The sequence below is a fragment of the Pezoporus flaviventris genome, unplaced genomic scaffold (genome assembly GCF_033815535.1).
Source record: "Pezoporus flaviventris isolate CSIRO_AGI_PZ_B2104156 unplaced genomic scaffold, CSIRO_AGI_Pfla_v1 ptg000006l, whole genome shotgun sequence".
Lineage (NCBI taxonomy): Eukaryota > Metazoa > Chordata > Aves > Psittaciformes > Psittacidae > Pezoporus > Pezoporus flaviventris.
This window is the reverse complement of record NW_026892554.1, coordinates 17018437-17045080: the sequence shown is the minus strand read 5'-3', so window position 1 is coordinate 17045080 and position 26644 is coordinate 17018437. Positions and strand designations below refer to the sequence as shown.

The 26644-nt window shown below is 39.0% G+C and overlaps 1 long non-coding RNA gene across 3 annotated transcripts in view; it reads left to right on the top strand.

Annotated features, from left to right (window-relative positions):
• Positions 1–3187: 3187 nt before the first annotated feature.
• LOC133266061 (uncharacterized) overlaps positions 3188–26644 on the top strand; it is a 232118-nt gene continuing 208661 nt past the window's right edge. For all 3 annotated transcript variants that reach the window (XR_009742239.1, XR_009742241.1, XR_009742240.1), the window contains exon 1: positions 3188–3305. This is a non-coding gene — a long non-coding RNA (uncharacterized LOC133266061). The remainder of the gene's footprint in view (positions 3306–26644) is intronic.

The following is a 26644-nucleotide window of genomic DNA, read 5'->3' as shown; positions in this document are numbered from 1 at the left end:
ACTCCAAATGCTTTCTCTGCCTCGGGTGGCCTTGGATATGCAAATCTGTCTTGAATAGCAGAGGAGTTGATAACTCTGGCCTACAGCTCTCACACAAAGCAGACAGATTTGTCTTCTTTACCCCCTGTTTGTCTCCTCAGGAACTCTGTTCTTGGTTGACAATATAAAGCAAAATGAAAAAAAATGAAAAGCCTGCTCTAAGCAAAGTAAGAGGAAGGGGAGCAGGGAAAGAAAAGGCACTGCTTGTGCTTCAACCAAATAAATTGCTTATTGCAATTCTTTATAGATGTCTCTCTTATTGTTTATTCTCATTAGTGGAAATGAGGAGTAAAGTATTTCTGTCACTTTTCTCACATTTCCCCATTTTCATGGGATGTGTCACAATATGTCACTTAGCAGAACAAATGCTTCAGAGGGGCCCTGAACCACTGCTACTGGAAGCAGATATGAATTGCATATCCTACAATAAACTGGATATAGTAAAGAAAAGGGAAACACTTCTGTGGATGTTGTTGGAACAAAGGGTGGCTATTGTAAACACAGAAGAAGAAAAAGGACTCTATCTTGCTTCTTAGATGTTTTATCTATGGTAGCCTTTTATTAGTCATTTAGAGTTACTTTGCTATTTAAAGCTTTGAATGTTCAATTAGTGGGTTAATCCTTCTTGTAGGTTTTACTCTTCATTTGTTGGTAATTCAGGTATTTGTTTATCTTAATTTTGTTAAAGTATGTGATTGAAAGAAATGAGTATTAATGTTTTGAATGGCAATTGAAGATCAAAGCTTTTACAGGGTGGTTTGTCACAGAAGGTGCTATAATACACATTTCACAGCAATATACCTAGAAACAATTTGCTAAACTGGTTACTGACCAGCTACTACACACCTTTTCTATATCACTGGGTAATGCTGGTAAAAACAGCGCTTCCAACAGCTGGAAATTACTGCTGCTTCCCCCCCGCCCCTTTTTTAATCTGGTTACATTTACAGTACAAATGAGAACTGCAATACCATAATTAGGAAACTGTGAAATTGGAAAGGACTGGTGCTTGTCTAACACAAAAACCGCTACAAAAGTTCAGCAGAGGGAATTTTTGATGTAGCAGGAGTGTTAACAGCAGCACTAAATTAGAAGCTGCCTATGGAATCCATAATAAAACAGACAGTGAAGCTTCAAACAGAATTTCCATGACTAAGTATGCCTATGTTCCAGACCCATCTCTGGCTTTTTGCTTTATAACCCTCATTTTCCAATTTTCTTTTTTCTGAGTTTGTGTTTTAATAAACAATAATGCAATAGAAGAATTCTCTGATGTTAATGATGTATGTGCATTGCTCAACAACAAGGGGTTTTTAAAATTAATTAATAGCTTAGTAGGAAAAGTGAATTAATTGCTGCAGCAGGAGGCCTGTGAGTCTGTAGGAGTTTTGGACTTACCCAGAAAATTGATGGATTGTGAGAAGCGGAAATCAAGTTTCATTATGCTGCCCTACATAGGTGCTTCTGATGTGATTCCAGGGAGTGCCCACTGGACAGAATGTACTTCAGTTCATTCCAGTAGCTCTTTTGTAGCTAAAAAGCAATTTTCTGGGCTCAAAGAAAATGTTCAGAGTGAAGTTTCCGTTTTGTGTGTGTGTTAGTCCAGTATTGCCTATTTTGTGTAGTACCTGGTCACTGGGGCCCATACACTCAATTTTCTGTCTCTTCCTTTCTGTGCTTGTTTTGCCATCTTTTGCAGACTCCTGCCAACTCTTTGTCAGAAGTCTGTTGTCTTTGATCCAGGCCAGATGTGGCTGGAGTGTTGTTTTTATTGCTGTAAAATTTATCCCTAGGGACCGCAATTTTCTTTACTTCATTGAATGTCACCTCCCTTTCTGTTTATGTCATTGGTGTGTACCTGTTCTGCAGAGACATGTACATTCCTTACTGATATGCTGTCACCAAGCAAATGAGGCTTAAAGAAGGATTTCTTGAGAAGCTTAAGAGTTCTTGAAAATTTCTCGAATCTTATAAAAAAGTTGCTATTCAGAGGCTTGGTGCTATGGCTTCAGGCATCAGAATAACATTGCTCAGAAAACTTGAGAATCACACAGGAGCTTTAATTGTCTTCAACGTGTGTTTCAGTTGGATTTAATAGGATGTGTATTTTATGTTAGCCGAATGCTCATTTTTTAGATAAGCATTTATTGTTGTTTAACAGCTTTGTAATAGATATGGGAGTATCTAATGGAGGTGTGTTACAGAGCTGTTATTTCTTAATAAATATATTTTAGGTAATCAATGAGTACTTAATGCACAATTACTGTCTTATTAAATCTAAACTGAGTGTGTGGTTTAGGAAATAGAGCGCTGGCTCCTCCAGTCACATATGTCTGCATGTTTTGTTGCAGATTCTAAGATGCTAAATTTACCAACAGTGACTTGCTTGGAAATCAGTGATTTTTAAAAGGCTTCATCATCTCCTCACTGAACTTGCCATGAATTTCTTCCTCTGTTCTTAGCTACTAGTGAGAGTTTCATTAGATATTTGAGGCAGCCAGATGCAAACAAGTGCTACTTTCTTGGTAGTATGGGAAATTTCAATGGGATGATCAGTGGGCATTTTGCAAAATGGTCACTGCTCTGCTGGAATGTTGAAGTAAGGTAATAACTCCTGACAGCTGAGACAAGTAGCTCCTGAGAAGAAAAGGTAAATGTTTTTTTGTGGTGGTGGTGGTGTGGGAGACTTTGCTGACATGATTCTACCTTCCCTCCCCACCCCTATTTCTTGAAGGCATAGTGTTTCTACAGGGAAGGCCTTCTTGGTGCAGTACCTGGAGAGAAATCGAGGGGATTTGTTAGGGAAATACTTCGGCACAGGGTCACTGTGATAGTTACTTCAGTTTGGTGACCTACTAGATGTGTTGTTGCACATACAGAATAAAGCCTTTAGATGCAGCTGAATTTGCTTGGTGGGCTCTAGAACTTCCTTGGAAAGACAGACTAAAGATCCCATAATGACTTCCTAGGGTGTGGGAACTTCCCACATGTGCCTTTAATGAGCTGCAAATGCTTTTGAATGTATAGTCACTATCCTTTCAGTCTTCAAGCTTTAGATAGAGTGGAGACCAAACAGATGGGATGGGTGTGAACCTAACACTGAGAAAGCATTAAATAGGAATGGTGATCTCTTCAAATACAAACCATCTGGAGAAGCAGCTGACTCTTCCTCAACATGGGAGTTCCTGCTTTTTTTGGATAGTGCCTTATCAAGGAGTCTCCTGGTCAAAGCAGTGGAAGGTTGTGAAAGGACAAGAGATTGGTAAGTTTGTTTTATAAGTGGAAGTGTGGCTTGGGGTTCTTCTTAGGGAAAAGTAGCCAGTAAAGGGTCACTTGCAGGTATTTTTTTGTTCCTAAAGATTTATTATTTCTTATGTTTAAAACTTGGGCAAGGATGAGGTGCTTACCTCTACCGTGAGTAGTGTAAAGAGCTCACTTGTAAAGAAAAAAACCTTGAGATTGAGATTTTTTGAAGGGCTGATGTGACCTACGGGGTGAGCCTAAAGACTCAAGTCAGGAGAGCTTGGCTGTGAGTTTGTACTGCACTAAGGAGAGTGCTTCAGAATACAGAAACAGCAAGCTTTAGTGCTTATCTCTGTCTGCATTGCAGAGACTTGAAATAGCGAACAAATTCAGGTAGCGGTGTGGTGAATGGCTAGTGGATGAGTGAGGTGCACTAAAAAGATGCATGTGCAGTATGCTACAATGGCTGGAAAGGTAAGGCTGGCTTGTTCCAAGATGTATGACTGGTTTGGTTAATTACTCCTCTCTGACTTGTACTTATCTTCTTGTTCTGTAGCATCTCCCTATTAATTCTGGTTTCATAATTAGATTGCCGCCTATTCTTATATGTTCAGATTAAAGCTCTCATGTAGTATAGTATCATTCTTGACCTTTTAAGTGACCTTTTTTAACAATGTGGCAGTGAACGAGTAAACAGTAATGAGTTTACTGTGCTCCTTCCCTCGCGCTCAACTTCATCTGATGCACTGTGGCATAGGCAAGAAGACCAATTATTTTTTAAATCATGCTAATTAGTAAAAAGGCCATGCTGTGATGGCTAGTGAGCTGAGCCAGGTATTGTTCCTCATCTCCCTCCTCACTCCTGCACTGCCCTCTTGCTAGAGATACCAGATATGGATCATGAATACTGGGATAAACGTGCCTGGTAGGATTACACTGAGGTCACCAGTGTGGCAGTCGAAATGAATGTGTCCTGTTGTATTCCAGATGACAAAGATACATGAATAAAATTGAGCAGCGTAACTGTTCTGGAGGACAGTGACACTGTAAATACACACATGCCCCTGAGTAATAATGCAGCTGTTTAGCTAGCTAGGTGAAGGTCTGTAAATCCTGCAGGAGCTACATGTGTCAGACTATTGCAATTCAGGAAAAACTGTTGAAAAGTTATAACTGGGAATTTCACAATGGGTCATTTTGATTCTCGAACGGAAATATTTTCACTTCAAAGTGGTATAATTGAGATACTTCATGAGTTTCTAAGCTCTGTGGAATTATCAATGCTTAAGTTGGTCCTGTGGTTCTCTCTTGTTTAGGTCAGGTTAGCATGGTTGAGATAGAAAAAGTATCTCTTTGAAAATTAAGTGCTAGTTTATCTTCCACTGTATGTAGGGGACTCAACAGGGAGGAATTGAAAGGCTGAAAAGGAGGTAGCTGTGCATTTCAAAAGCACAAATCCTTCAAGTGTATTGGAGACAAAGTCAGTGTGTTTCTGACACATTTGCAAACAATGAATTAAGTGAACCAGATTTCAAAGGGAAGTTCTGTCTGACCTTTCTGCTTATATATCCCAATAGAGAATATTCCCTCTGTGGGTAAACCACACACAGTAGCATCCTCCTCATGTCATTTACAGTAAATCAAAGCAGTACGATGCTAATGTAAAGGCAAAGTTGCTGTCTCCTAGAGACAAACTGACCTGTCATCTGAGGTGAGGTAACCTGAGCTATGAGTGTAACACAAAACTCTAGGTTGTGAGTATGGCCTCTCTGCTGACTGAGGTGGCTGGCCTTCAATACTCTGAAAGAAATGTATAGATCGCTTGTGTCCCTGTTGCTTTTTGTGTAAGATTTTGGTGATGCTGATCTAGCTACTCAGTGGGTCACTGCTTTGTAAAGGGCTATCTTGTGCAGGTGCGATTAAAACAAAAAAAAAAAAAAAACAACAACCAAACTGCTGTTAGAGGATTTGTCACTGCAACAGTTGTTTTAAAATGTTACTCCTTGATACAATTTTTCTTCTGCTTCATTGTTTCCATTTTGTTCACAGTTTATATACAGTTTTGAAGGCCTAAGAAAGCCTTATCCTGCTAATATAAAAACAGTTTGTTCCCAGCATCCGTGACTATTCCAATCTATGAAAGCAAGGTGATGGAAAATCCATTTTTATTAAAGATGGAATAAAATAAGTTTTGTTCCTTTTTGTTATTTACAAGTATACGTTCCATAGCAGTTGCAGAAAGATTGGATATGTGTAGTCTGCTGGACTCACTTTCAGGGGACATGTCCTCTCAGGTGATGATGTGTGGCTCTGCTACCTGGGCGAGTCTATCAGCAGTTATGATGTATGCATACGTCTTGTGACTTCTGAGCCGTGGAACTGTTCTGTCATGGAAGTAAATACCAGTAATGAAAGTCTGGAGAATGGATCCCACACCAGTTCCTCCAATCTAGAAAGTTCATCCCAACGTCTTGCTCAAACTCAGTATTGGATGATTCTGTACTTTGTTAATCCTGCCTCAAAGTGCCCCTGTAGCCTTTTGGAGATTCAGTATTTATTATTATCATTGCTTCCTACCCTAAGCAGTTTGCTGAGTTCAGTCAAACAGCTTCTTGAGGCTTCTCAGGAGGTGGTAGCTTATAAGGTTCCTGCAGGACTTTTGACTAGACTGGCCTCTCAAAATGTGAGGCAAGGCCGTGGTGTTAGTCAGTCTCGAGAAAGGACCAGTGAAGAGGCTTATCATTCTGCAGCTGGCTAGGTGTTTCTACTAGCAGGACTCCTTCCTCTTGCTTTATTTCCTGTTTACTTGCTTGTCCTGGACAGGTGAGACCTGCCCTTTCCAGCAGTGAATCCCTCATAGTGTAAGCAAAGCAGAACAGAGGAACGAAGAAGGCTTTGTTTTCTGTTGGTCCCCTGTGTGATTAAGATAAATCTATGACAGTCTCGCCTCAAGCCCATGTTGTTTGTCAAGTGGTCAGAGATACATCGAAGCTCTATACCAGGTAAATCCAGCTTATGGTCCTATTGTAAGTCCAGTTTCTTGTTTGTTTGAAGGCATTTCCCACATTTTTGTGTATTTTAAATAACAGTAAAGGCCCCAAAGTGGAACAGTAAGCCAGAATTGTTTATTGGGTCAGTTTTATCCCTTGTTCTAGATTCCTCCTGAGTTGAAGTTCAGTGACCTAGAAGTTATATTGCTCACAACCTCTCGTGATTCCAGCTCCAAAATGTGATTTAAGTTTTGCAGTGTATGTTATACCTTGATGCAGCAGTCAGGAGATAAAACAGATGCTTCTTAGGACATGTTGAAATGTAAATGAACAGGAGTATGGGGGGATCTAAGTTCTTGCCTCTTTAAATTTTTATTATTTCCTATCCAAGCTTACTGTTTTTGTTTAATCTTGCCATTCCTTTTCTTCTTCATTGTGTGCTCTTGTTCTTAGGGATATGCAAACTTTATTAGTCAGCTCAGCTTTCAAGCTCTGTGCGCTTTTGTGTTTGAGAATTGGGAATCAGGTACTTTTACAGTTAGCCTAAGGGGAGAGCTGGGCAGGAGGAGCCTTTATGAATAATCAGGGTTGACATCTCTAACGTTGTTCCTTCATTATAAATATTGTTAAAGGAGCTGTGACCACCATGGGCTCAAACAGAACAGAGCATGGAGGGGAAGAGAAAGACAGCCTTTGATATCCGCTCTTTACTAGTTATCACTCCACTGATGACACTGGCATTGACAGGTCTCTTAGATTTGGCTGCCTGTTTTTTTGGAAAGTTTTTCTTCTATTAGCATAATTATTCTGTCTGTTGAAGGCTGATCTCATTGTACAAACGGTAAAGGCTGGGATCACTAGTTAGTGCTGGTGCTTGTAAATTTTCTTAAATGTTGTATGCCTAGTAGATGGCATAGAATAGAGCATTCTTACTGCATCACCTGGTTTTGGCTGCCTGCCTTAACTGGATTTACTGAATAGCTCTACCAGTAATTAATCATGCACTTCCTATGAGATCTATAATTTAAATGATTGGTTTGCTTCCCTCTTTTGCTCTAAGCTTTATGCCATTTTTAGTTTAATTGTGTAGGAAAACAGTTGCTTAAGCCTGGACTTTTTCAGTGCTTTTCCTCTTTTAGGAAACTAAAATGTTTTTTTTTTTTTGCTATCACAATAAAGCTGTCTACTGTTTTAAATATTACTGAGTGGGAAAATTCTGTTTAGTGGGAGGATTTGTTCTCCATAGGATTAACACAGCTTCATGGGACACGTAGCATAGATTTTCTGTTCATAAAATACTTTGAAGTTTTAATGGGTATAAAAGTTAAAAAAATACAGTCAGATTTTATATTCAGAATGATCTTGCTTTTGGAATATAATACAAAATGTTTGCAAGTATGAGCGTAGTAATTGCTTTATTGGATCCATTCATTTTGGCACATAAATTTTGCTTCCCTAAATCATGGACAGCTGGAATGCTTGCTGTAGTGTTTGAAGTGCCTTGGGCACTGTGCAGAAGAGTTTCTCTGTTCTACTCACAGATCCTCATTTGGCCTGGGTGTCTTCCTGGAAAAATGTCTGAAAAATTCCATAGATGAATGGAGACTTTTCCTCTATGCTCAGCACTCCTGCCATAGCATGAGCAGAGGAGATGGAGAATGCTGAGAAGATACCATGTTTTTCAGCTGAGTTGGGGAGGAGATGAGAGATCTAGGTTCTGAGATGGCCTCAGGCACTCCTTTTAATCAGAATACCATTTCAGATAGCAGTGTATGTATCCTGGGGAGCAGAAGGGGATGGGAAGAAAGTACACCCCCTCTTAGCCAAAGATGTCATCAGTCAGTCAGTATGACAATTACAGAGAAAATGGTGATGAATTGAAGTTTGTATTTTGGACGTGAACTGTAGGCTTGTTAGAGTCTATGGATTTACTTCTAAGTAGGCTCAGGTTACCAAGAGAATCAAGTGTACCATGAGAAAGTTTAAATCCTCTTTAAAAAGATTTCTGTTCTTACTCTGAAAAATGTTTTGGGATCTTCATATTGGAAAAGAATGTGTGTGCCCTTTACTTGTACCCAAGTCACTGCTTTACACCCTGATTCAGTGCTTTCTATGCATGGGGCAAATCCTTCGGCCTGGTCACAGGGTTGATGGGCTGTTACCCGCTGCTTGCTTGGGATAAAGTTTGTTGGCAACTTTCTGCAGAATCTTTTTTCTCCCTTTAACATTTGTATAGCTAAACCTGAACAAAGAATACTGAATTTACGTTATGGAAAACGTGTGTTAGATCCTATACTGACAGGAAAGGAATGGGATATCTAAGTTGGCACATACTGAAAGGTATTTTCCCATTAAGTAAAATGGATTTTGTTTTCTGTGTCATTGAGATGTGAAGTGTGATGAAATCCCATGAACTCTATTCAGTCTGTATGTGCTAGGACTGTATATTGGCTAGTCTGCATAAACTTTCTCTTTTATCCTTGTCTTGCAATGCAATATACAGCCAAACTCATATGACACAATTCTGTGCTGGCTTTATAGGGATGAGAATGTAAAAACAAAGAAAATGTAATAGGGAGAAAAACTGTAAGTCAAGGAAATTTACTAAGTCAGTCTGGAGAACCTGGATAGGCATGTGAACCTGTAAAATATGTGTATATACAGACAGATATCTCTCAGAATGGTCTGCATGCAGTTGCAGCAGTGTTGCTGACCTTTTTGCCTGTTTAAATACTGTCCAGTGTCACACTTTCAAGTTTTCACTTCCATTCTTGTTTAATCTTTGCCCTGTTCAGTAACTCTTTGCAGCTCCTTTATTTATTTTTACTGATGTTGGATTCTGTCCTGCAGATTCATGGAAGAAAGCACTTTATTTTACCAGTTTGAAGGCATCTTTAAGACAGTATACATGGTAGAAAGTATTGTGCATGTTTTATTCTCTTTATTAACCTCTTATAGAAAAGTGCTTTTGAATTGATCGGTAGCTTCTTGCTCTTCTAAGGTTCCATAAAAGCAGTGCCAAAGGTAGCTGCTTTGCCTTACTGTCTGACTTTCTTTTCTGTCTTGAAGAGTTTGCCTTATCATCATTTATAAAACAGGGAGCTGTGACTAAGAGACTAGTTATATCATAGCTTGATAAACCTTTGTAAAGCAACGTGCTGTTGCGAGTAATGGCCTCCATTCATTATTAGCCCAGTTGATTTTCATTTACACTTGGCTCTAACAATTAGCTTGAGCAGGTGTGAAGGTGATGGAGGGCCAGGGACGCACAGAGGTCAGCCACTGCTCTGTGTGATAAATTAACCATTATTATCTGCAGTGAAAGTGGCTCTTTCCGCTTGTCAGCAGCAAACAAAGGGACAACATATCTCGCATGAAGTGGAATCAGGGCCACTACTGCAAATGTGATGTGTCTGTAATTTTGCGTGGTAAATAAAAGCAAATCCTTTTGAAGTGTCACACCTGTGCATTTCACTTCAAGGAGGTAAATCTAACCTTATAGAATAAATTTATGGATGTTGAGTTTCAAAGCTGTAGTAAGGGACATTTTATAGTAGTAAGTAAGACATTTTAATCTGAATTAGAAGCTAACTGGAAAACTATTAGGTAAAGGTTGAAAACATGGAGATTTTCAGCAGACTGTAATGAGGAAATTATTTGAGACTACTGAAGTCTAAATTCCTGTGTTACTACTTTAAAATCAGCCATGATTTGTCTGCGTTGTGTTGGCTTTCTGCTAAAATTTACCTGTGTAGACTCAACAGTTCTGCTTGGGCTTGGACAACTGCAAGTGTGGTACTGCTGCTCTACTACTGTGAACTATTGTGTCAACAGAACTGTCAGCCTTTTAATTGTCATGAATAAGTTATCAAGGATTGGCCTTGACCCTGTGTAGAGCTGAAAGGGAGTATATAGAAGAATGTGGGCACTTTCCTTCCCAATAGAAGTAAGGTAGTACAGTGGACTTGAGTGCTTAAATTTTCTGTTCTACCAACTCCCTCATTTGTTCTGTTCTTGGAAAGAAAGGTTCCACAGGATGAATGCCCAAAGCTGATTTTTCATTATTTGGCTAGCAAAATAGTCCACCAATTTACAGTGTTTAAAGTATGTGAACTCCCTACACACACACACAGAGTCTGTTTTACAGATTGGTAGGAAGAATATATGGATTTTTCATAACCACTGTAGTCTTCATAACAAATTTTCAAAGGAACTCAAGGCTTTGTTTCAGTGTTAGCTTTGATTATCTGTGATGGGAGAAAACATTCCTCTGTTTAGTTTGGTGAAAGAGCTGTACCATAGCACTCCTTCTAGCATTTGTCTTAGTTGTTCACCGTATCTGTGTTATAGACTCATAGAATAGTTAGGGCTGGAAAGGACCTTAAGATCATCTAGTTCCAACCCCCTGCCATGGACAAGGACACCTCACACTAAACCATGTCACCCAAGGCTCTGTGCAACCTGGCCTTGAACACCACAAGGGATGGAGCATTCACAACTTCCTTGGACAGCCCATTCCAGTATCTCGGCTACTAGCCCATAAGCTTGATCCCAGGGGACCGTATTGGTTTATTTTGAAGTGGTGTTTGATTTTGCTGTTGCTGCTCTGTTGTTTATGTCTAAAGTGATAGTGGGCATTCTTGAAAAGCCTTTGTTTCCAAACATGGAATTCTTGTGCAACTCATTTGCAGAATATATTTTTTTACTGAAGCATCACAGACTTGGAATCCAAGTACTGTAGCAGACCTAGCACTGAAATGGGGCTGTTACCTTCTTTTGTCAGAAAGTTAAAGAATTAGTAACAAATCTTACAGAAACTTGAACTGAAATCAACAAAAACATACTAGGGCATGAGCAGGAAGGTCTGTCATTAACCTTCCATTGTACTACTTAGGCAGGAACCTCTGCGTCTGCCTATACTGCCTGCTGTCTGTGCCATGGAATCTGCAGAGATGCCTTCTTTAGTGAAGTTATGCCTCTCTAATGCCAATATGAGGGTGAGGGTGTTATGCTATGGATTTACTACATACATGATATTTACTTCTCAGCCTTCACAAAGTGAAGTTAGGGATGCCTGCACAACCCTCAAAATGCTAGTATAACTTCCTCATAAGCAATCAGTTGTCCGTCTGCTGCCACAAGTTTTATTGCTGGATGAAGGGTAATGCTGTCCCCCAGGAAGCAGAAAGCTGTATATGTAGAGCTGCTGTTTATCAAAGCATGAGTGAAAGAGGGAAAGGGCAGGGGTGAAAAAGAGATGGACAGTTGGTTGTTTTTAAGAAAGCAATGTGTTTATAATAAAAAGCAACTAGTTTGCAGCAGTTTAACATTGCATAGAGTCTCATTAGGAGTAAAATATATGTTTAACCATTTGATGTGTCAAAAGGAAGGGTTGAACTCATGGGAATAAATTTGATACACATGGGTTTAATTACTGTGAATGGGTAGGCAAAAACGAAGTATACAAACCAGTGCATTTACTCTTCATATGTGTGTATAGACATACGTAATTAGAGCTGTTTATTCCTGCCACGCACACTTTTCTTGTTTTTTTTTAATCAGAAGAAGTATTCTGATAGAAAAGCATGCACCAGCTCTACCATTGTAGCAATTGCTTGTCATAGACAAAGATTAAAAAATACCTCTTTGAAGATAAACTCGAAGCAAAGCAAGCTAATTTTACTCATTAGAAATACATAATACCGTAATTGGGAAGGGTATAGAAAGGAACACAAATATTTGTTGCATCTGTATGGCAAAGAAATAAACATACTTTAGACAAATATATCTTTTGAGTTTCACTTTGTGGCTTGTAGCACATCTTCAACACAGAGGGATCAGTGAGATACAAAGGCACTTTTCAGTAATTCATCCAAGGTTGTATTAAAAGTCAGTGTCAGGCCGGACAATACTTCTGGATGTCTACTCTTACAGAAGCTGGAAAGTGGATGTCCCACCTGTTATGTATCTCATAAAAGGTGGTGTGGTTTTTCGGTTCTGTTTCGTTGTAGGTTTGGGGTTTGTTTTTTTGTTTTAATTTGAGCAAGTCATGATAAAAATATAATTTTTGTCTGAGATGTAAATGAATAGGAATGGTGTTGCTCAAAATAGGGAGGTTAACAAATGTACTTTCCAATTCTCCTGGAAATGGAAGCAAACAAAAAGTATGATGTAGAAACTTAGATGTGCTTGCTCTCTTGAGAGGATATTCAGGTAGTGAAAGGTCAATGAAAAACTGTTAGAGTGTACTTGTCTCTTTGATCTGTATTTATAAGGACCATTTTTCCAGTTACACACAAAGATTCAATGAATTAAAACAGCCTGCTAAGGCAGATTTATCCTCTTCCCAATATCTTTGCACAAGGAAGCATTAGTTTAGGCAGTTTATGATTTGGAGAAGATAGACTGGGTATGATGCCAAATTTTGTCTGCTGCAGATTCATCACAAGCTGAGACTGTAAAACAGATACAAATTGCTAATGCTGAGTGATGTGCACATACCTGGAAGCTCAGCTCAAGTACCTTTCCTATAGCTTGAAGGCATTTCTAAATCTCTGTACTTTGGTCCCTAGTCAGATAATCTGTGATGTGGTTGGCTGGGGGCTTGGGGTGGGTTTTGCATATGTGTGTGGTTTGGTTTTTGGGTTTTGTGTGTGTATGGTTTGGGGTTTTTTTTTTGGTGTGTGGGATTTTTTTGTTTGTTTGGGGTTTTTTTCCTCTAAAGGGAATTAAGAAGTGCAAAACCAGTTGGGAAATAAAAAGATTGGGTCAGGTAGGTCAGTTTGTTTGCTTTGTTTGTTCTAGCATGTCATACTGAAGTGAATTTTACTGAGTGGGTTTTATTCAATCTCAGATTTCTGAAGTTCCTTAGTCAACATCACAGGACAGACGGTTCCTTCAAAACCATTCCCAACATGATCTGAAGTACATTTTTATGGGAAGAATCTTGTCCGCACTTCAAGATGTATTTGCAAAACAGACAACTGTATCTATACCCATAGTGTATTCTCCTGGAGGAGGCAGGCACCGATGATGAGGTCGTTCATCTCTCTTAATATTCAGAATCTGTCCTCAAATTTGGAAGCTTTTAGCATGTTAGCATTAATCAATGAAAAGAACAATTCTTTTATTTTGAGCTGCCAAAACCTTCACAAACTTGCTTGGCGCCAATGAAACTTTAAGATATAAGTGGAAACTTTAGCATTGTTCGAGCCTTATGTTGCAACCCTGCCTAAAAGCAGGGGTGCCCATACACAATGATGGTCAGTAAGTCATCCCAAAATCTTGCCAGGTAGTTCCTGGAGTTGACCAATTGTATGTGTTTGGTGAGTTTCTGGTTTTTCTTTTTATGGATGTGTTTTTAGGTGACAAAGTTTGAATTATTTTCTGTGAAGCTTATGTAGTGCATAAAAAATGTTGAAAGTTACTGCATACTATTGAGAAACAAGTTGGGTTTCCTCAATTAAAAACCAAAGCTTCCTCCCCCCCTCAACTTTGAATGCACTAATCACGTAGTGCTGGTGTGAAGTAATGCTTTTGGCTGTTGGTATTTTTAAACTGGCATCAAAAGGTGGTGTGTGTTCTTTCCTGAGAACTGGAGTATGGAGGTACAGAAACAGAAATACTATAGGTGAAAACAAGCTTCCTCTGAAGCTGGTGCAGGTTCTGCCCTGGAAAGTATAAAGAATAAAATGTTCCATGAAACATAAACAAGAAGAGGAAATTAAGGAAATGCACAGGGATATTTGTAGGTTTAGTTATTCTGAAGCCATTTAAAATACTCAGAGGCTTTATTGCTCTGAGGAGAGGGAATTGGAATTTTTCTGAAATTATCAGATTTGATAATTATCATTTGTGCTGAATTCATAAGTAGCTGGGGTTTTCTATGGCTTGGGTGCTTTTCCCCTCCTTTTTCTCTGTTTATGTAAGTTTTGAGGTAATTAATCTTGTTTCCCTTTTAGGAATTTATTAAGGCAACTGTGTAGCTTTAAGTACATGAACAGCATCATCTGGTGATTACCTGTATCTTTCAAGTCAGCCACATGCTGAAATTCCATAGTGGATTGCACCATTGCAGTGATGTATAGGAAATGCGGTTGGTTTCCTTTACTTTGGGAATCTAAATACTCTAGTTCAAGGCCTGCTGTTTTGAAGTTTTTTAGCAATTGTTCTTTAAAGATGCAAACTACTTTTAAATTGCTTCAATGCTTTATGCACTCCCTGATTATAGACAGCTTATAACACATTTGTATTTATACACTGCAAATTGTTATATATGTTCTGTGTATGAACTATGCATAGTTTTACTGATGCTTTTAGGCCAAGCTGCATCTCTGAAAGCTTATTTTTAAAGTGAGGGTTAGGTTGTTTCATTTGGGGGGTGGTTTTGGGGGGAGAGGGTTGTGGGTTTTTTAATTTTTCTCACTTAAGCGAAATTCTATTGCTGCAAAATTCTATTGCTGCAAAGTACAAATTCTATTGCTGTAAAGTAATTGTATGAGTGAGTGCCTCTGTTTAAGTGAACAGTTTATGGTTACTATATTAAAGTGAACATTTCAACTTGGCTAACACAACCACTGAATAAACACATATTGATATTATAGAACAAAATAATATATTAGTGCATTGCTCATTTGTGCTCTGATAGTCACCCTTATGCTATTAGTCATGCAGGGAGTGACAAACACAATTACACTCGAGTGCTAATAGAGTGGAAGGGCAAAACTGCCTGACCTCGGCATCCTGGGTCGATTTAAATGTTTGATGTCTCATTGAATTAGTATCACAGTGTGAAAGACAAAGCTCAAACTAATGGAAATGAGCCTGGACATGCAATACTGCTGATTGGGCTGACATAATTAGAATAATATTCTTCACACAGCTAATAACAAGCAGAAGAAATAAATAACCAAGAGATAACTTAATGACTGCATGCTAAAATGCTCCTTTGAATATGCTAAGGTTAGCATTTTCTGTTTACTTATGGAGCACTGGGGGAATTTTTTTTTCTGTGTAATCATAAGCTGTGGTGATCAGCTCCATACTGGTCACTAAGGCCATATGAAGCTATGCAGATTGACCTAACTTTCCCCCCCTCCCCAACATAATCGTTTAACCCTTAGGGCTTGTTATAAATATCTGCTTCTCAAGCAGATCTGCCCAATCCCTCACCAACAGAAAAAAGGAAAAAAAAAAAAAAAAGCTGAGACATGATGCATTCATAAGTATTTAGCCTTGTATCTTCTTATACTCATGCCCTTGATCTATGGGGTACAGGGTCATAAAGTACAAGTAAGTGTACATGGCATCTGGAGAGTAGGCATGAAGTGTGGTTTTGATATGTTTGATACAAAATACAGGACAGGTTTTTTTAGAATGCTTTTTATGGTAGCTCATCTTTAAATTTAACTTTGGCAATCTCTTGTGTTACTTTCTCAGCTTGAGGTGAGGTGATTAGACACAGACTGAGGAAAGATGCAGGTGAGAGGGGAACATGCAGAAAACCGCTTGATGTTACTCATCAGTTCCATCTAGACCTTTTTCTTCATCATTTGTTCCTGATAATGATACATATACCAGAAATCCACCCTAACAAAGCATGTTTGCTTAACTTTAGGTGGACAAATCTTTGCCATCAGTGCAACTAATAACATGTCCAACCATAACCACGTACTTTGAGGATTTTGTAGGAGGACGTTTGATTCTTAATGCAGACCTACTGAAACCAAAGCCAAAGGAATTTGCTGCCTAGGTATCAAGGAGTGTGAATCCAAGACCCAGATAAGAAATTCATTCAATATATTAGGCTGATGAAAACCTTATTTCTTTCACTTCCTACTTATAAAAGTTCACAACTTCAATTTCTAGATTTTTCTTATGTGAATAGTTCCAGCAGCTTCCTGGAAAGACTGAGGATTCTTTTCAACTAAAACTAATGATGTGTCCTTGGAAAGTATCAGCAAACAAAACACTTAAAACTTTAAACTTAATATAGCAACTTTGTCTTAGGATTTGCTAAGAGATGTGTTTTGGGTCAGGTCAAGAGAGCAGGTCCTCATCAGGTTTCAGTCAAGTCAGAAAGCTTTGTAGTGTTTTTGAAAACTGCTACAGAAAAAATCTGTTTCTTAATGCAGAATCTGGCAGTGAACTTCATTGTACTTCTGGAGCTATGGCCTCAATCACAGGAGGTTATCAGCACAGCAAGAAATTGCTAGTGAGATCTGATTCATTTAAATTGTGCTTGTTAGTGATAACTAAAACTTTATGGTGTTAAACCACCTAAGACAATATGTGTGGGGGTTTTATGCCCAATTGGCCCATAAATTCATGTAATGACAAGCCTTCTATCATGAACACACTGAAGTGGAAACCATAGTCTTAAATGAGTAAGATGTTGCAAACTTGCAGGTAGAAGAGTCCCAACAGAGCATTTCAGCTTTGACCAGTGCGAGGCAGTGATATGCTGTTCATCTGTTATGTTCATAAGCTGACCTACATTGGTTACTTCTTTTCAAACAATAAAAAGAAGGCCCAGCATTTTCAACAAATCATATTATTTCACTTCATTAAGGGTTAAGGTTTTATGTCAGTCTATTACCAGCTCAGACTGAGGTAGCACTGCTGAGCCAGCATATGCCACAGTATCATGGGTTGGTACAGCGGTGGATCTCCTCTGCTCTCAGCTCAGTCACCCTCAGTACTAGGGGGGGTGTCTGTTCAAATGATGTTTCAGGAAAGGGCTTAGTGTTTATGTTATAAAACAACACCGTTGGTAAGCACAGTTGGCATGCAGGTAGTAAGAAGCACAGAACTAGTTCTGTGCCCCAGATTCATGGTTCTCAGAATGACCAAAATGTTCCTGCCCTCATCCAAAAATCTGAGTCGTGAATGCTGTTGGATCAGTTACCTTTGTCAGCTCTTCACACTGTGGAGCTACCAACGCTGACTTTGTGCTTGCCTGCTCTGGGCTGTTTCCACATACGTATGGAAGGAATCCTGTCTCCTTTTAGTAACAAACTCAGTGTCATGTAAAAGGAGTAGGAATAACTCTCTTCCTCCATAACATGGAGAAGACAGAAGCAAAAAATATAATAAACTAATTCCTATTCCCAGTGATGATGAGAGACGTTACCTGTGGGTAACTCCTCTTTCTGCTCCATCCTTCTTTTTTGCTGAGAATCCTGAACCAGTGAGGTTAGCTATGGGATGACAGGTTGAATGTTGAGGTAGCTTGAGTATAGAGGTGAGGGATTATTTTTGCTCTCTGTTAAGCTCCTGTGAATGTGTGCTGCAAAGACACTACAACCTCTCCACTCAATCCCTCTAGATAACCTTTCAGAGCAAATTGACTGCTTTAAAATAGGAAAGAGAGAACAGGGGCCACTAAAAACAGAAGGCGGATGCACAAGCAGATGAAAGATGCTCTTGTTTTTGCAGGGAGCTTTCTTTAAGCAAATCCGTTGGCATTTGTTCAGCCTAAGATACACATTTTTGGTAATTTAACAAAACATTTTGAGGTTGGAATCTGAGGCCTCCAACTACTTACTGCAATAAAGCTGATATTAACAATAGCTTGAGTGATTCTGGTAACTGAGCCCAACATAACAGGCATTCCTCCCCTTCCCATGTGGTTTCGTAGCTGAATGTACTGAGTAACTTGCAGCAGTTTCTTAGTGTTTAACCAGTGGGGGGAAACATATTTTTTCATTCATATATTTTTATGATATTTCTGTGTTCATAATATTGATGGTAGCATATTTTTGGTGGCAGACCTATTTTTCCAGTACATGTAAGTTGTTCTGTTAGGATCCCTATGATCTCAGCTGGTAAAAAAACCTGTCAGCAAAGACTGTTGTCCCTTACTTAGCTTCAGTTTCCAATTACAAATCTGTTGATGTTACAGCTCAGCATAACTTGCATATTAGAGCTGGCTAAAATTTTTTAAATTTAATCCTGTTTTTAATAGAATCGGGGGGGGGACACTGTTAAAAATAAGCAGTGGCTCTTATGCCTCTTCTGCAGCTTCTAAACATTTTGGAGAGGTCTGAGTCCTGAATTTCAGGTCTTTCTTTATCTTAGTGTACCAGCAAACTGGGAAAACCTTTTTCCTTTAAAAGAAAATCAAAAATCTGCCTCAAACATGGCAAGAAGATACCAGATGATGTGGAGGGATCACGCTGATGAGTGAGAAGTAGAATATTAACACATGCTGATGAATGAGAAGTAGAATATTAACACGAAAGGCTGAGCGTTTCGTTTCATCAGAATCAGTCATATCAGAATCATGGATCCCAATTGTTCTGTATGTCCTTCAACAATTTGTGCCTGTTGATATATCAGCCCCTGAACCACGGGTTTAGGTATTTTCCCATGAAGCTTTTAATAGATTTCTTATTCACATCTTCTATGTTTCCTTTATGCTCTGATTGCATGGACATTTGTTATTATTTTGTTCAGGTTTATGCTAAGTAAGAATTTAAATGTAAAGAATAACTATGGGATTAATTAAACCTTTCTTTAGAAGGATTATTTTAACGAGTTAAGCTTAGTTAATTAAAAGTAAAACTGCTCTTTGGCACCCACTAGTATGTCATACCCAGTGCCTTGTATACTGAAGGGTCATTTTCATATGATGGAAAAAAGGATAGAAAACATCGCTCTGCTTATTTCTATTCTTATCCACAATCAGTCAGCTTTTGATGTGTTCTAATTCTCTACAACATTATTCTCCTGTGATCTTAAAAGATATTCATCAAGGCTATGGAGATAAACTGAAACGTTTTGATTAAAATTAGTCTTCTGGATTTGAACACAGAATGTTCCTAGTAAGCAAACGTGTGTATCAGTTATTAAGAAACAACAACAAAAAAGTAAAGGTATTTTTCAGTAATTCTTGATGCTCATAGACTAGTTAATGCCCTGAACTAGGAGGTCTGTTTCCTTGTTTTCTTCCAAAATGTGTTATGTATTATGTTCTATTCCCTTTCTATATTCCCATTTTTTTATATTCTGTTCCCTCCAGTGGCTTTAGTCCTGCTGATACCTTGTGACAGTCAGTTCCACAGACTAGCGCTGCCTGTTTTCAAAGCAACAGTTCTCTAATGAGAGAAGCTTGCTCCAGTCACAACACCATGCATCCACTTTGAACAGCAACCTGAAACACAGTCAGGAGAGGTATCACTGGTATTATTTACTACTAAAACTCAAGCTGGCATTTGAGGTCAGGCACTTGGGGTGTTCTTACACAAGACCTTGACAGCTTTTCTGGACCACAGAACTGTAGCCTTTGCACTTCATTCAGAAAAGACAAACTTGAATAATAATAATTTGAAATCAAGTCCTTTGTGTGTTCAATTCTTCTAGTACAAATACTTCACTAGCAAGGAATGTACTGAGAGTGGTGGTATTCCAGTACTAGCTGAACAAAAACAGCCTTCAGCAATCTGGGCTAATAAGAATGAAAAATACTTGCAGACAAAAAACCCAAGATTTTGTTGTTTTCTTTTGAGCAAATGTAGAAATATCACATGTAGCTACAGAGCCGATTCACTTTCATGCCATTTGACAATCTGATAATTTTTATAAAGATACACTTAAAATGCTGTTTCATGCAAAGTTCACTTTTTTCCTTGTTTAAAAAGCACTCCATCTTTAATTTGCAAGGCTGTGTATTAATTTTGCTGAGAGCACCATTTATTTCCCTTTCCTTCTACTTCATTGAAAGTCGGTTGTTGACAACTCTCAGACGTGTCAAACTCTCACCGTTAATAACTGCTTAAGGATCCCTAACTTCTATAAATGTTGGTTCCCGCTGAAAACCCTGTGCAATAGCCCTGTTTGAGGGAAGAGGAAAAAAAAAAGGGGGGGGGGGAGAGGGAGAAAGGGGGTGGGGAAAAAAAGGAAAAAAACCTGAGAACTTCTTCTGATGAATTTTTGATTTTCCTTCTTAACAAAGAAATGTCTGTGATTCAAAGAAATAGCTTAAAGTGATATTATAAAATAGAATATGGAGTGCACTGTTCTGAATGACTCTTTGCTTTTAATGTGAGGCTGAAAAATTGTCAGTGCCTTTTTTGATTAGATGAGAATTTTTTTTTTTTTTGTTCTTGATCTAAGAATTGAGGAGAAAAACATGCTACTTGCATTTGAATACGGTATGAGCTAGATGTAATGTGTTGAAGATAAAGCAATACCAGTACTGCCTCAAGGCGGCACCTGTATCTGTGGGTCAATGCCATTTCTCTTTAGATCGCTGCTGAGCCCCTCTCTTGGCTGCTGCTTTATTAGGCCTAATTAGGCAGGCTGTCACTTTTATTGGTGATGGAAAAGGAAGATAAGTAGATTACTTGTGTCATCTATCTCTATCCGGACGTGTCTAAAAAGTCTAAAGTGATTGCTGTGGGCCACAAATTTATTTCACAAGAGGGAGAAAAAGAAAAAAAACCTCAGAAATGTATTAAACCTCTAGAAATGACTTACCTTTGGCACTACTGTGTGTAATTTCAAACCCACAGAGAAAAGAGTTACACTACGTACATGAAGCCCTTTTGTTCAGAGGGAGAAGGTTGTCTGTAATGGTTTTTGTGATATCAAAATAATAATAAAAAAAGCTGTTTTCTGTTTAAAATTCTAGTAGTGGTTAATTTAATTTTTTTTAAGTTAATCCAAGTTATAATAATACTGGAGCATCTGTGGCTGGTGGAGTGGGCTGTTTTGATGACGGGCTTGTTGATGTGTTCCTCAGATAGGCTTACTCTGTAGGTCATTGCTCAGGGCATCTCCAGCTTATGCAGCATGTGTATATTTCTAATGATTGTTTATAGGGATAATTAATTATTTTCTAAATAAAGTCTCAGACATCTTAGATAAATTAAGTGTTGACAACTGCTGTTATCAGCAGCCAATCAGGACTTGCCGTTCTTCAATTTCTGGGACATCTTCCACTTTGGAGGATGATATTCCTCAGAAAGTTCCTCAGAAGAAAGAGCTTATTAGCTATAGCATTGTGGTAGGAAAATGAAGCTACCTCTGTATGGACCCTTATGAAAATTAAATGTGATCTTCATTTAAGGGTCAAATACTAGTCCTTGGGAAAGCTCAAGCATAAAACAATTTTATTTTATTTTTTTTAATTAATTCTTAAAGCTACCAAATCACAACCACAGAGGTGACAAAATGCTCTTTGAAATTTGGACCTCGTCTTCTAGATTTGTACTCTTGGTTCAACTGCTGGTGCATGTAGTCATGTGGGATACAAATACTGGTCTTCCAAAAGCTGATTGCAGCCCCGGCACAGGTAGCAGAATGTTAGCATAGGCACCTATAATTAATATGCCAAAAATGTCTGTGTGAAGATTCCTAAAATCTAGTGGGCTAACATCTGACTATTAGCTAGAAGAATAAGTTTATAGGTATCAGTAAAACTGCTTGTAGACTTAAAATCAAACTCAGTCACATCACATGGGCAAGAGGAAAAGTTTTTCATGGTGAGCTTTTTTACTAGAGGTGAATGAAGAAGCAGTAGGGCTGATGTTCACTAGTAGCAACACACTGACTTACCAGGACCCTGTGCAGCATTCCTTACCCAGGAACACTCCTGTAGGCTTGAGCGCAGCTTCAGTGCTGTGTAAGGTCTTTACATGGTAGATTCTGGCTGCTGCACCAATGGCATTTTTATACAAGATCCTGCTTTTTCACAGGCAATCAGCCACTATATTTGCTTGGAAGCTTCCAAACTTCTCATTGCTATTCAGTTCAGGATTTTAGGGGTTGTTTTCTTTGTCTTGAAGACCCTTCTTCACAGATATTGCCCAACTGTATCCCTGTATGTTGAGATATGTACAGTGTTGTGGAAATCCACCATTAAGACACCCAATTTCATAGCTTGCTGTGTAAGCCTTTTTGTGTAAGCGGGAGTTTTTTGACCCATATTATGCTAGAAAGCACAGAGGCAGCTGGTGCCAGGACCTTTCGAATTGGTTTTCTGGAAGAACTTGCAGATCATTATTAAGCTGAAGGAATTCAGAGATTTGATTCTAACACATAATCTTTTCATTAATCTTTGGTTTTTTTTTCTGCCTACTGCTGTAAGCTGTAACTTAATATCCAGTTCTTGAATATTTATCTTAACTACAGTATCTACTCAGAGTGGGAGCCTTTAAACTCAAGATTTGAGGTGTTAACATCTCTGAATTACTATGGAAGTAATGATCGTAATGGAAGTAATTGATGTGTAATAAGTATTTGTCTTCTAAAGTTCAAAGGTTGAAACTACCTTCCTCCATAATACACTACAGTCAACCTTAGAGTATAAAAGTGTGTGTCTGGTTATCTGTATCATAGAAATTACCTTTGGAAACTGAGTGCTGATGTTGGTCAGGGGCTTAAGCAGCAGCCTCACTGGAGGTGATCTCATCAGGAACTCTGGCAACTTTTATTGAGGAGCCCAGTGAATTCCCCAAGAAACAAAACTTTTTTACTCTATGACAGTGCTGTAGTGTGGCTCCAGTTAATTTATGAGAGTGAGTAGCTGTGTTTATATTTACATTTTGTATTTACATTCTCCCTGGTTGAACCATAGTACACACTGCAGGACTCACTTTGCAGTGGGCTGCAGGGAGCAACAATGTCCATTCTTCCTGCTTGGCTGGCTACTGCTCACAACCCAGGGATATGGCACACCTTTCGTGAACTCTGGCTTTAAGCATGGACGGTACTATCTGGACCTGCCTATTTATAAACACTTACCCAAGGATATGATAAGGGGGCTGGAGCACCTCCTGTATGAAAACAGGCTGAGAAAGTTGGGGCTGTTCAGCCTGGAGAAGAGAAGGCTGCGTGGAGACCTCACAGCAGCCTTCCTGTGTCTGAAGGGGGCCTACAAGGATGCTGGAGAGGGACTCTACATCAGGGACTGTTGTGATAGGACAAGGGGTAATGGGTTCAAACTTAAACAAAGAAAGTTCAGGTTAGATATAAGGAAGAAGTTCTTCACTGTGAGGGTGATGAGGCACTGGCATAGGCTGCCCAGAGAAGTGGTGAATGCTCCATCCCTGGCAGTGTTCAAGGCCAGGTTGGACAGAGTCTTGGGCAGCATAGTCTACTGGGAGGTGTCCTGTCCATGGCAGGAGGGTTGGAACTGGATGACCTTAAGGTCCTTTCCAACCCAAACCATTCTGTCATTCTGTGGTGATTCTATGACAATAACAGAATGGAGCTACTAATCCCAGCAGTTCATTGCATGGAGCACCATACCTCAGCCTACCAAAGATGGGACAATGGAGCATTTTCCTCCAGCAGTCGCTAGAAGGTCACAGGTGGGGAGAACTGAGGCCTGAACTCAGCAAGCGTGATAGTTATTTGCTGGCACTGTCTCTTAGCAGTCAAGGACCAAGGTCTGATCTACTGGAAGAAATGTTTGATTCTTTAAGTTAAGCAAAAGCCAGTTTCTGTATTGATATTTTTACCCACACATTGTTTTGGGTGTGTCTGTGTTCTGTAGTTTCTTGCCGATACTTAGGGCCTCAGTACCCCAGCAGTAGTATACATAGTGTATCTGAGTGATAAAAATGAAACTAGAACTTCAATTTGAAAGATGCAGAACAGCTGCATCCTGGCTTATGGAAAGGGAGAAAAGACCTTTGGTTTTCTTTTTCCTCCTTCCCCAGAAACACTTCATGCAAACTCTCTTCATGTCTATTTTCATGCAGTGTAATACCTATAAATAGCTGAAATAGTTGTATTTCTAATTCACTTGATCAAAAAAGAACCAAGAGCAAAAATGGCATTCTGATTCCAAAACTACATCTCTGGGAATAGCACAGGAAAGCCACTGTTGTATACTCTTGGAAAACGTTAAAAGCTCCACAAGTTGAACATAGCTCATTAGAATAGGAATGTGTTCAGAATATACAGTTATAGTTAGGGTTTTGGTTATACAAACAGATGTGTCAATATCTGAATGAGAACTATGGGATGGGAGTACTTGAAGAAATACAAAATATAAAATTTTATGATGATTTTGGGTTTTTTAGCAGGTGTGTGATGCTTGTTCCATGGACATGTCAGAGTAAAAGCCTTTTAGAACAACTTTGTTACAATTTGCTTCCTAATCATTTAGGGCTTGCATATTGATATGACCCAAGGTTCATATGATCACATGTTGCTGCAGAAAAGGACCAATATATATTGATTAACGGAAGAAGAAATCAGTAATGTCTCATACAAACTTTTCCCCTTTTTATGTTTGTATTCTTGCAGGGAATACATGCGAGTTTTTTTTGTATTCCATATACATTTATCTAGGCAAATTTGACCCTAAAATTACTGCAACCTTTTAAATTAATAAATGCAGCCTGGTTAGGCTTCTGTAACTCAAAAGCACTGCACTAGCTAGCTGGATCCGATTCACTTTTAAGGGATGTTCAAGATTCAGAGAGGTTCTTGATTTTCAAAAGGCAGCTTGCTTTACTCTAATCATGTTTGTTCCCTCTCTTCAGGCATCGAACCAATTAGACACCAAGAAGTACAGCCTAAAAAGCCAAAGTTCAGCCCACAAAACTCTTGTGGAGCTAGCTGAGATCAGTTTTAAAGACTCTTTTCAGTTAAAAGCACCATGTTTATCGTTTTTCTATTTCTGTGTTTCCCATAAAGCCAGAGCCAAACTCTGTGCCAGCTACCCCGGGCTTTGGTGGACTAATTATCTTCCCTATTTATTTCTGATGACCTCATTTTTATCTTTTGATATGAGTGTACCTTTTATCTTTTATTGCAGACTGATGACAGCTGTGTTGGCAATGTAGGGGTATTTGTGAGCAGAGGGAGGTGACAAAGATGAATAACCGCAGATACGCAAGAGGTCTGTTGCTGTGGCCTTTACATGCCTGTGTTGATCAGGCAGGAGGAATTAGGAACTCCCTGCCCTTTGCTAGCACTTCCTTACATGGCTCTTTACCAAATGGACTTGCAAAGGGGAAGACATGTCAAAGTCCAGTACAGAATCTACTGCATAGGTGGACCCCTAGTGTGGCAGCTCTGTGGAAGACAATGTCTAGTCCTAGTTGCAGTAATGGTTTTCCTTGTTTCTATCAAATCTCATCAACATTAAGGGTTTTTTTTGTCTTTGAACATAAAAAGGCAGTACTAAAGTGGACAAATATTATTGTTCTGTATTAATGACTTCTGTATCCAATTAGTGAAGATCATTATTGCAATATGTTATGACTTGCATTGCACACAAGAGACAATAAAAGCTTCCCAAGAAGCATCTTTAGACATAGCTTCTCTGCAGCATTCTTTGCCTGTATCAAGCCCTTTGGTCTGTCATGTTGCCATACAGCAGCCAGAGTGACAGGCATTTGTCACAGGGTGAAGATTTTACCAGATCAGAACAGACTGCAGGAAGGGCCAGCTTTCCCTGCTGCCTATCTGGGTTTCTTGTAGGATGAAAGTATTTTGGGTTTGTTGCTGAAACAATTCACATTCCATTGCAGGTGATATAACCTGTTTGTTAAGCACATTTTAAGGAGAGATACTGTATTTTAATGGACATTTAGTAGCTGGCTATCAACAGTCTATGCTCCCTGCCTGGGGACAGCATGCAAGGTTTATTAAATATTAAGAAGTTCTTCATTACTTTATGAAACTATGACAACAGAACATCTGCATATTTAGAAAACAGTAAGTTAACATTCTTTCGAATAGCTGCATCAGTTAGGGAAAAGGACTAATGTTTGTCTGACTAAAGATGCGTAAAAATGTGGTGTCTTCTTTGAAGTTTGCTCTTTGCTCCCGATACTTGAGAATGTTGAAATTAACCTACGCCGCTTAACTTAGAACACAAGTGAAAGCACACTCTCCTAAAGAATGCAGGAAATCAGGCCTCTTGGATAAACACTGCTCTGGCAATGTCTGTAAAAGTCCCAGTAATGTAACACAGTCTGGAGAGTTGTATTCATTAGTGGCTTGTCTGTCACGTGTCATTTGGACAGGTGACATTTATCCCTGTCTGAGGCATAGAGATGCTACTCAAATTTTATTGTAAATCCCAGAGAAAGATGACGTCTTTGCAAAGAGGTTATACCTTACTGACCAGAAGTCCACAGACTTTTTGGAAGAACTCGCTTCAAGCAGAATTTGAGACAAGCTGAAAGCTTTTGCTATATGGGCTGTTTGAATAATGGGGAGGCTTTTCAACCTTGATGAAGCCAATTGCATATTGTGAGGTTTCGTATCCACCCTTGCTTATATGGGCAGAAAAAAACTCAATCCAACCCAGAGCTCTCTCTGGTCCTGATCTTGCCAGTCATGCTACAGTAGCAGTCTTGTTTCCATGTGCAGCAGTTTGCAGCAAAATTCCCTCAGTGATTACCATG